The sequence below is a fragment of the Mercenaria mercenaria genome, chromosome 9 (genome assembly GCF_021730395.1).
Source record: "Mercenaria mercenaria strain notata chromosome 9, MADL_Memer_1, whole genome shotgun sequence".
NCBI lineage: Eukaryota > Metazoa > Mollusca > Bivalvia > Venerida > Veneridae > Mercenaria > Mercenaria mercenaria.
The window spans coordinates 65,828,815-65,841,071 of record NC_069369.1 but is presented as its reverse complement, the minus strand read 5'-3'; positions in this window follow the sequence as shown (position 1 = coordinate 65,841,071).

Below are 12,257 nucleotides of genomic sequence, written 5' to 3'. Positions count from 1 at the left end.
GTACCGTATATTATACGCTCTTTTCTTATTACATTTTCCCAGGTACTGCACGTATCGAGCTTACTTCTGACAATCTCTAAGTAGCCTGTACTTTAGAACTTACCCAGTACCGTATGTACTAGGCTTACCTCATACATCTTCCCCAGGTACTGTACTTTCTAAGCTTATCTCTTAGATCTTCCCATGCACAGATTATGCGTTCTAGACTTACTTCTTATAGCTTTCTAGGTACTCGTGGTACGCTCTCAGCTTTCTTTTACCTTCTTGCAGATACTGTACTTTTTACACCTTTCTGGGTACTATACAATCTAAGCTCACTTATCACACCTTCCAGGGTAGCCTACTGTACAATCGAAGCTCGCGTCATGAAGCTTACAGAGTACTGTATGATCTAAACTCACTTCTCACACCTTTCAGGGTACTGTACGATCTAAGCTCACATCTTACACCTTTCAGGGTACTGTACGATCTAAGCTCACATCTTACACCTTTCAGGGCACTGTACGATCTAAGCTCACATCTTACACCTTTCAGGGTACTGTACGATCTAAGCTTACTTCTTACATCTTCTGGGACACTGTGCGCTCCGCAGTGCCACTTTTCTCCGGTGAATTATTGAATTACAACATACTAATATATCTTGTTATTTCACAGTGAAAAATATCACAGGCATTTTTCACTTGTTACCCGTGCCAGATTAGTTAAAAACTGATGAAACCCATTAAAAGCACGTGCAAGAGTCTGTTTTACTTGTAAAATCAATAATTCTTCCACCCGTGAACACCTGACAAATTGCATTGATGCGAGTGGCGTATTGTATCTGGTGTTCACTCAAATTTTTGATCTTACACAAAAAAAAAAGACAACAACAAATATCCTCTATTCCGTGAACATTACACAATTTTGCATATATTGCAACTTATTTCTTTAACGTTAAGTTTGGATGTCTAAAAGATACCTCTGGCTATAGTATCAATCTGACTAAAGTACATCTCCTATTACGCTACGCTTAGGATCTGAACACGAGATATTGATAGCCTCGTTCTGACGACCCTTCCGCTGGCCAATCAAAAGCTAACTTACAACATTCTGCAAGCTTAAAAAAGCCTTGTTTTTTGATATTTACAATTCTTATGTCGTTAGATGTCAGATGGCCGGCTAGCTCAGTCGTTAGGACCTCAGTCGTTAGGACACTTGCTCTGTAAACGAGGGGTCCCGGGTTCGAGCCCTGGACTGACTGCAAATTTTTCTATTTTTTTTAACATAAAAAGTGTTTAATTTAACTCGTTTAAGAAAAAAAAGAACTCCCGAGTTTTAGGATGGTGTGATCTTGTTGGACTATTTATTCGACACTAAAATAAGTCGGAATCATACTGCATTATATTGTTATGTGTCATATGTGTATATTACTTTTGTTTTACATTTTCAGACTCTATTGATGGAGTATGGGTGGGTCTGGTATATGGATAGCTCGGCGCGATTTACAACAGATGACCTCGATCGACCTTTAGAGTATAGTCTGAATAATTCTGTTCTGTTTTTTACATATGGAGCTTCTTTATCGGTTGCTCATCACACAGATAAACAGACAAGCGCTTTCCTGGGAGAGGACATGTGCAAATTTCGAAATATCGGTGAATTAGAAGCCGGGTTTGTACTGTATCATTTTGATCGCGTGACAAGTATTGTTGTAGATCAGTGGGTTACATGTGCTTTAGTAAAAGAATGTATGGCACCAGATGGCGCCAAGTTAGGATGCAGTATCAACAACAAAAATGACGGTCAATGTCACAGATATGACCAAGCTGTATTAAGTATAATTATAAGGAGGCTGTACCATGACATTAACGATTATCCAAAAGTTAAAACTCCATTTCGTATCCATGTAATTCGTCGAGGTGAGGGAGTTAATTATTTCTAAACTCTATAATTTTACATCTTAGGCTAACCGGTAATTTATTTTTCTTTGAAATTTTGTTGAGTTTCCTTTGTTTCATTTTTATATTAATTAAACACTACCTCTAATTGAAACATTTACTATTAACCACGCGAGCAAATATTTTCAGACTGAAGTTGTCTGCCCCTATAAGAATCGAAAAACTTTTTTAATGACATTGTTCGGATTTAGTATATCTTTCAAATCCTAACACAGGTAAAAGAAACTTATATATAGTGCAGGACCTCAAAAGGGGAATGACGTGCAGGAGACTTTCGGCCCCCACACCTAAAAACTTTTTTTTCGTATATCACAAATTCTGACGTTGATGTTATAGCATCAGAAAGTGTTTAACTAAAGTATTGTAAGACGGTCAATTAATAATTAATGCAACTGCTCATATTGTTTTTTTTTTATGTTTATTGAATAAATATGTGTATTTCATACAGCGTCTGTGCTGCTACCACCAATGTCCTCAGCTGGCAACCATCTGTCAACACTTGTTTCGCCCTTTGCATCCCAGGACTGGCTTGAGATTGTAGGGCAGCAATGTTGGTCAAACATTACCCATTGGTGGTTGGTTTCCAGCTACTGGCGTTCCTTCTGTACCACAGCCAGCTGGAGCTTCTTTCAGCAGCTAGAGCTATCTTCCTGATGACAGCTTTTCTTTCTTTTCCAACAACCCCAAATACATTCAACATTTCTGAGTGGGCAATGAAACCTCTGCAATCAACCTCAACAGGAAAGTTCATTGTCTGCCATACTCGATGCTGGTTCTGATCGAGGAGATCCACGTACTTATCCTCTAAATCTAATGCATTACGTTGCAGTGTGTCTCTAAAAAAGAAAAATGGAGCAAGTATGAACAAATTCCAGGAAAAAGTATCTTTAAGGATAATATATATGAGGTCCTTGGCCGCTATATTCTCACATCTAGTGAGATATTGGAAATGACCACTCAATATTTGATAACAATAGTTGCAAGTGACATCAAGTTTTCCATATTTGTCAAATAGCACTGTGTTAGCTTCAAAGATATCAGACCTTTTTCTTGCATATCAGACAGGGATTTCTGGTGATTTCACCGGTGCTGGAAAACTCCATGGTGTTAGATGACTCTCATGCTGTAAATGACGTATAACGAACTACATTTGTACAGAAGATGTGTGTAGCTCTAGTAATTATTTATAATAATGTTTTTCGTAAAACGGGATAAAAATTAAATACCTTGATAGTTCCACTTTGTTCCTTATAACATATTTCTCGATTCAGAAAACGTTATTTTGAGGAAATAACATAACGTTTCATTGCAGATGATAAAACCAAACCGGAACTCTTACGTTGTTTCGTCTCTGTAACGTCATGACGTACTTCCTGTTTACGGACGTAAAGTTCCCGCGCTTTGTTAATACGCTACTATAAAAAAAGTGCTATAAGAAAATCATCTGTTTGAATATAATTTTTTTTTCTCTTCTTTGTTGAATATGGTACGAAAGAAAAAGATTGCAGCTTGAGCCTCGTAACCGCCTAAACAGCTACCCTCGAGACCGGAAATTCCCATCTGCACCTACAATCAGTGAAAGAATCTTATATTATTATCAGTCTTGGACGGTTATTTTCTATTTCGTTGCTTAGCACCACAGTCGTATAAAAACATCAGGGTTTCATTTCTTCGACTTTTTTTCGTTCCAACATAACTATTTAATAGCGATATTATTTTGCAAATATAGCAGGTTTATGATATACCTATAAGTAAATAGTTTTGCGACAGAAGTACTATGCAAAATGATATCAATTATTTTGCAGTATGATACTTTGTAATGGAAAGCGTTATATATATATATATATAGGGCCATGAATAAGAAAAAAAATGCGCAGATGTCGGCATGAATTTTCAGATCCACATAATTTCTGATACACTTAACCAATGCCCCATATGGATTTGTCGTTCTTTCACATCCGCTTCAGAAGATTCACCTCTACCAACGTCTAGACTTCGAATCGCTTGCCCCTTATCTATATATAGATTCGAAATATCGCGTGGGATATAGACTTCTTCATGCGAAGAAGGCATCCAGATGGCTTACTATGTGCCCGCTCGTGTCGAAAACAATGTCTGGAAGGGCACCTAGGGTATTCCACCGGTTTAATTATAACTTAAAATGTTCCACGCTAATTGCGCGACACAGACATATGGGGCCCTTTCTAAAAAAATACAATCGTGTTTGAAAAAGGTCCCCAAATCGTTACATACTTCTTTTTAGTTTATCCCTTTAAAAAGTGTTGCCCTTTTGCACCACTTCGCATCGAAAAATCCAAAGGTAACCTACAGAAGGGTCTCCCTTGGTATGGTTTTTAAGTAATGAAAATGCCCTTTCCCAAATGCTTTATTCCAAGTTTTTGCGGCCAGCACATTTTTTCCCCCGGAAAGAGAAAAACGTCCGGCTTAGAAGGTGGTAGCGGGATGATTGATTTGTACCCTTTTTTTATCTCAAAAACTTCTGTAGCGGGGGGCACGCATTTTTTTTTCGATACTTTGTTCTTTTTTCCCAAAAAAACCCTTTCAAAAGACGACTGTTTTTTGGTGTTTGGTTTTTAAAGATTGATTTTAAAAAGGGTTTAAAGTTTCTCGAAAAGGATTTTTTTAAAAAGTTAAAGGGATCGGTGCAAAAAAATTTGAAAGTTTGCCTAAAGTGCTTTATCAGAAACAAGCATGATGTCGGCTTGTTTTTATTGTACTTTTTCGAAAAACATGCCCTAAAACTTGCTGGAAAATAAAAGGGGTTGATCTGTCTAGCGTCCGCCCTGATCAATTCTTTCAGACATTGTCTCTTTATCGTATGCACTTTTTAGACAAAAAACGGGGAAATATTTTTTTTGCAATCAATCACGTTTTTTTTTTTTTTTTTTTTTTTTTTTTTTTTTTTTAAAAAGTTTAGCTGGAAAAAAAAAATTTGCTTTGAATCGCCTGTAATATTTTGCGCTTTTTGCAAATTTTTGTTTTGATAGCATCTAAGTTATTTATGTTATAAATACATGCCCCTTTTTGTCTTTGTCTTGTTTAAAAGGTCGAACTACGAAGCCCGTTTTTTGATATGTTTTTCAAATTAGAAAAATATAAAAAAAAAAGAAACCCCCCAAAATTTTGTTGACATTCCCTTGAAACGTTTCACCGGAAAGGGCCGAAATTTCCCATCGAAGGGGAAAACCCCCGGGGTGCTGTATTGCGGATTGAGGGAGTGAAAATCGGGGAACCATATCAAAATGACTGAGTAGCTGAATTTACATGAAAAAATTTTCCTTTTTTAAAAGAAAGGTTTGGCGGGTTTTGGAAACACATAACGGGACAAGTGGGGGGCGGGGGTCATTAATAATTCTATGCAAAACATGTTTGCGATTTTCGCAAATTTGGGGGCCCTTAAAATAAAAAAAAAACCCCTCAAATTTGTTCCGAAGCACTTTTTTTCTGCCTTTCCCTTTTTTCTAAGGGTTTTGGTCTATTCCTTCAAAAGGGTCCCAGTACGAAAAAAAACCCAGATTTGCCGGGGCACCCCCCAGTATTACAATAAAACACGAAATAAAACATGATATACAAAAACGGTGGTATTTTGAAAAAAAAATTTTTTAAAAAACCCCAGAGCCTTTCCCTTCCCGTTTTAATAAAACCCCAAAAATAAACGAAACCAACCCTAAAAGTCCTGTCAAAAATTGCGGAAATTATTGAGAATTTTTTTTAGACACCTTTTGGGAGGTTAATACTTTCAGGGGGGGGGGGGGGGTTCCCCAAAAATTTTACAACTGCCCGTTAAATTTTTTAACAATTACTACAACGGAAAAATGAAACTCAATCATGTATAAAAGTAAAAGGGCAAAAATTAGAAGTTGTGTTTATCGTACAGACTTTAAAAGTTATAATTATTTGCTGAACCCCCCTTTTAATAATAAATAAACAAAAAAGGCAACGCAACGGAAAAATTCCAATATTTTCCATTGCCCTTACTCCCAAAGGCACTGTTGCTGCAAACCCAAACATAATTCGAAAATATTTTATCCGGTTTGTGGCAGCTCCCGGGTTTTCAATCATACAACACACACTGGGACCAAAAAAAACCCCCCAACCAAAAAAACCGGGAGCTCCCCGCCAAAAAGAACGATGGTTTTAATTGGTTATAAACCCAAAAGCTTGTCTGTAAAGGGTTATTCCCCTTTTAAAAAAGCAAAAAAAAAATATTTTTCCTCCTTTTTTTCGGACAGTAGAAACCCCCCACCAAGAAATTTGGGCTGATTTAAAGCCGAGCATTTCCGCTAAGCAATGCAGGAGGCGTGAAGGGTTGCATATTTCATTACCTCTCATAACAACTAAATCAGACCAGTCTGTTTTCTTTGTTTGGTTGCTTCTCTGCCCCAAGGATCTTTTTAAGATTTTATTATTTTCTTTTTTTTTAATTTTGTTTTTTTGTTGTAAGTTTTATTCAGTAGCTGAATACTTGTATTTTGCTTGGATGCGAATGAAAATAAGCCAAATTTATTTAATATTTTTTTTCGACTTTGTGAACGACCGGGGTTAAAATGCAATATCTCTGATTTGATTTCTTTCGTCAAGAAATTTGAAAGTCCTACAGCAACCGAAAACATTTTTCATGTACAAACTTCAAAATGAGTTGAATATAACGCATAATTTTTTAAAAAGGAGACTTTTAATCTGCGGAAATGTTGTGAAGGGATATCTACCCCGACACGGTTTCAATACACAAGGGAACGTCGATGACAGTAAATTGCAGAAAAAAAGCAAAAAACATAATTAAAAAAAAAGGGTGAGTGGCATATTTAAAACCTGGATTATGGGGGGCTTACCATTTTTGTCTTCTGTGGGGGGGGGGGGGGGGGGGGGGAGATTTTCTTTATGTTGCTAAAACGAAGACAGAATTTTCCCCGTGGTTTTGATCAATAAAAAGAACGTCAAACACCTCAAAACCCCCCCATGCTCTTTTAAAATCCAAAATTTTGTAACTTTTCCGCCGACTCTTTTATGTTAAATTCAAACTTTTCATCCTTTAACAGAGGTTTATTACGGGCCCTGCTAAAAATTTGTTCCAACTCAAATTTCTGTTTAAGATAAGTGTTTTCCCCTTTTTATTTGGGCTGTGATTTGCATATTTCATCATTATTCTCTCGAATTTTATTTTTTTTCCCAAAACGGGATTACTTTTTTTTGCATCATTCGGGGGTTTTTTTTACTTCCGTTCTAAAAAAATTTGATACGTTGAATCAAAACATTTTTAAAAGATTTAAAAAACCCGTCATGATAAGTTAACTAATGGTAAATTTTTTAGTTTTTTTAATCCACACCATTTAAATCGCCATTTTTATGATAGGGAGTATTCGCAAGTTTTACGTTTTGGGTCACCGGCCCTTGGGTCACGGCCCCTGGTCCAACATTTGGTCATTTACCCAAAGTAACCCATTTTACTGTTTTGGAAACCCTTTTTTTGGGTCACTTCTCTGGAAAATTTAAAAAGGGGCCCCGATTTTGGGTCATCTGCAATCACTTCAGCTAAGCTTTCAGCCAAAAACCCACGTTTGGGCTTTTTTCAAAGATTTTCTTTTAGAATAAAACACTATAAAAATATGTAAGAAAGTTGTCTCAATCGAATTATATAATTAAGGCTTGGTCTAAAAAAACCCCTTTTTGAACCTCTTTTAGTAACATTTTAAAATTTTTATCTCACAGATGTTTTTACATTTCATGCCTTTTTTTAAAAAAAGGAAATTAAAAGGATTTATATAAAGTACGAGAATATAAGTGACTATTTTTTATGAAGGAATTTCGTTGCTGAACATGCTTTGAATCTGCATAAATATTTACAGTTAGGAACGCCAATCACAAAAATAGATTTTTTTAAAAAGAGATGTTTTTTTAAACTTGCTTTTGAACCTGAAAAAGTGCTCATATTGATTTGTAAAACTTTTTTTAAATTTTCTTGAAACTGCCGCCCCGTAAACATGGAAAGCCGGGAAACAGTTTAATCTTTTGACAATTCACTGTACTGGCAAATTAACCATCAAAAAATAAAATACTTTATATAAAGAAAAATTTTGGGACTACTTTTGTTATCAGTTAGATGTGCTTGTTTAATGTAAAACTTACCTGTTTTTGGGGAAAAGATATATCAACATTAAAAAAATTTCATTAACTGTTAACCATTTATTGTCCCGGTTATTATTTTTAGGACATAAATCAAACGGGGGCATACCCTATTTCCCCTTTTTCCGACTCTGAGAAAAAGTTCCAAATTTTTCCCCAGTTTAGCATAGCCAACCCATCTCCGAAACCCCCCTGATTTGAACAATTTTTGGTGGAGCGGGGGTTAACCAAGGAAAACTTTCTGGATCCAGTGATACAACCCGAGTCATCAGCCTTTACGAAGTGACCACAGGCATGGACATCAAGGAAAATCTTTTTAGGCAAGCAAATGAAGAAAGGTAAAAGCATGACAGGTACGAGCTAGAGGAGACGGATCTGAGGCACATACCATACCGTCGACAGAACAGATGTACATTAACCATCGCGTTCGGGAAAACGAAGAAAAGAGGTATAGGCAAAAGCACATTTTAGAGGCGGGGGGGTTTAAAGAGATTTTTGGTAACAGATTTAAAAAAATCTAAACCAAGGCAAGGTCTACAACGATCGCAGAAAAGACAGGGATTGGGGGAAAGTCCTTTGGGGGCAGCGGCTGGGGTTTTGAAAAACCAAAGGGAAATGGTGTTTTTCGGGCACACCCTTTGATCAAATGTCAACAATGGCTCCCCAGAGCCCATCCCGAATAGACCTTTCAAAGCAAAAGGGCAAAAGGGCATGCATATATGTTGTACACTGAATGGGGGTTTTTTAACTAGACATGAACGGGGACGCCCGGAAAGCACGGGGGCATGTCCTAATACATGAAAAAATTTTCCCCATTCACGGGAAAGAAGACTGGTCTGTGTGGTCTAAAAATTGGGCAATGGCACACCGTTAGCTGGACTGAGGAAAAGCTGGAAAATTTTTACTCCCAAAATTTAAAGGGCGGGCCGGGGTTTCGTCTTTTCTCAGTTACCGGGGAAATTTTGGACAATTATACGAGCTAATGTCGAGTTGACAAGGCGATCCATTGTGAAATACGTGTACCTTGAAATGAATGCAAATTCAGGAAAAATCAAACAAAAATTTAATACCTGTTATTTTGCTGAAACACCTCGAAAATGAATTAAATGCCATTAACTATTCTTTATGATGTAAAACCGGTAACAAATGGCTGAAAACGCTTAAATTTCTGTGTTTTTGGAATTTAGGATCGAATTTTCGACCAGGTGGGTCTCTATTTTGGTTCGTTTTAGGACGTAAGTTAAATTGTCTTTTCTTTTCTCCCTTCCTCGTCATTTTTAGCAACTTCAGGTTGTCTAATTAATATTGAAATTAGCATGTTTTTCTGAATGAAAATGACAAACATCATAACGATATAATGGATGTTAAATGTAAATTCCACGAATAAGGTAAAATTAATTTGAAATATTTGCTTGCAACAGGCTAAGTTTGCATATTGTTGAGGGAGGGGTACCTGTAATGAATTTGTCATTTCTCTATATTTTCTCAATATTTTGCACCCAAAACAACGAGAATCATTGTGAAATAGGTGTACCTTGAGAATGACTGCAAATACATGGAAAAAATCAAACAAAAATTTAATACATGTTATTTTCCTGAAACCCCTCGAAAATGAAGGAAATGCCCTTAATCTAATATTCTTAATGATGTAAAACGGTAACAAATGGCTGAAAACCGCTTAAATTTCTTGTGTATTTTTGGAATTTAGATCGAATATTTCGACCAGGTGGCACTATTTTGGTTACGTTTTAGGACGTAGTAAATGTCTTTTACCCCCTCGCATTTTAGCACTTCAGTTACTAATTAATATTGAAATTAGCATTTTTTCTGAAATGAAAATGACAAACATCATACCGATAAAATGGAGTTTAAATGTAAAATTCCACGAATAAGGTAAAATTAATTGAAATATTGCTTGCAACAGGGGCTAAAGTTTTTTGCATATATTGGGATGGGGTGACCTGTACTGAATTGTCATTTCTCTATATTTTTCTCAATAATTGCACCAAAACAAAGCAGAATCAATGTGAAATAGGTGTACCATGAGAATGAATGAAATTCATGGAAAATCAACAAAAATTTATCCCTTATAAGGGGCAATACATGTTATTTCTGAAACCCCTCGTAAATGAAAAATGAAGAAGCCTTAATCAATTCTATTTATGAATGAAAACGGTAACAAATGGCTGAAAACGCATATATTTCTTGTGTTTTTGGAAATTTAGATCGAATTTTCGACCAGGTGGGGCAACTATTTTGGTTCGTTTTTAGGACGTATAAATGCTTCGTTCGCATTTTAGGCACCATCAGTTGCTAATTAAAATTGAAATTAGCATGTATCTGAATGAAAATGGACAAACATCATAACGATAAAATGGATGTTAAATGTAAATTCCACGAATAAGGTAAAATTAATTGAAATATTGCTTGCACAGGCTAAGTTTTGCATATTTTTGGGATGGGGGGGCCTGTTAATGAATTGTACATTTTCCTCTATATTTTCTCAATATTTTGCACCAAAACAAAGCAGAATCATTGGTGAAATAGGGTGTACCTTGAGAATGAATTGCAAATTCATGGAAAAATCAAACAAAAATTTTCTCTTATAGGCTGATCACTACCAAATAGAATGTAAGCCCTCCGCAGGTCTAGTCAACAAGTAGTCCAAATATAAATAGTATACTCTTTTTTTCTCTTTCCTAGTGCATTTTCTCGGCAGCAACGTTCTTACTTTTACACTACCGCGTTCAGTATGTATCACTTTGCAGTCTAATGAAATCGGCATGTTCCCTAATCGCATGCTAGAAAAAATGGCGGCGTAAGAATTTAATGTCCCGAAAAGAGAAATTGAAAGAAGCGAAAAGTAGTAAATTTCAGCGGGTTGTATTTAAAACAACTGGTAGTTTTCTTATATAAAAGTTAACCCCCCACCCCCCTTTCCCTTTTTGTTTTTTTTCCTAAAGTAGCGGATCTAGTTCTTTATGGAATATAAGTGCTGAAAACTGATATGCTAGAAAATGTCGAAATACACCGTTATGAAGTGAGTGGATTTTATATGAAATCAAGAACAGCTGGATTTAGTGTGTTCCCCTATAAGGGCAATACATGGTATTTTCTGAAACCCTCGAAAATGAATGGAAATGCCATAATATCTTTATCTTTATGATGTAACACGGTAACAAATGCTGAAAACTCTTAAATTTACTTGTGTTTTTTTGGAATTTAGGATCGAATTTTCGACCAGGTGGCACATTTTGGTTCGTTTTAGGACGTAGTAAATGTCGTTCACCTCGCATTTTAGCACTTCATTGTCTACTTAATATTGAAATTAGCATGTTCTGAATGAAAAATGACAAACATCATAACATAAAATGGATGTTTAAATGTAAACTTCCACGAATAAGGTAAAATTAATTGAAATATGCTTTGCACAGGGCTAAGTTTTGCCATATTTTTTGGGGATGGGGTGTGACCTGTAATGATTAGTCATTTCTCTATAATCTCAATATTTTGCAACAAAACAAACAGAATCATTGTGAAATAGGTGTACCTTGAGAATGAATGCAAATTCATGGAAAATCAAACAAAAATTTAATACATGTTGGTTTTTTATTTTCCTGAAACACCCGAAAATGAATGGAAATGCCATTAATCTAATCTTTATGATGTAAAACGGTAACAAATGGCTGAAAAACGCTTAAATTTCTTGTGTTTTTTGGAATTTAGATCGAATTTTCGACCAGGTGGACTATTTTGGTTCGTTTATAGGTCGTAAGTAAATGTCTTTTCTCGCATTTTAGCACATACAGTTGTCTAATTAATATTGAAATTAGCATGTTTCTGAATGAAAATGACAAACATCAAACGATAAAAATGGATGATGAATGTAAATTCCACGAATAAGGTAAAATAAAATTGAAATATTGCTTGCACAGGGCTAATTTGCATATTTAGGGGAGGGGAGACCTGTAATGATTGTCATTTCTCTATATTTCCTCATGTTTTGCACAAAACAAAGCAGAATCATTGTGAAATAGATGTACCTTGAGAAGAATGCAAATTCATGGAAAAATCAAACAAAAATTTAATACATTTATTTTCTTATGAACCCATCGAAAATGAATGAAATGCCATTAATCTATTCTTTATGATGTAAACGGTAACAAATGGCTGAAA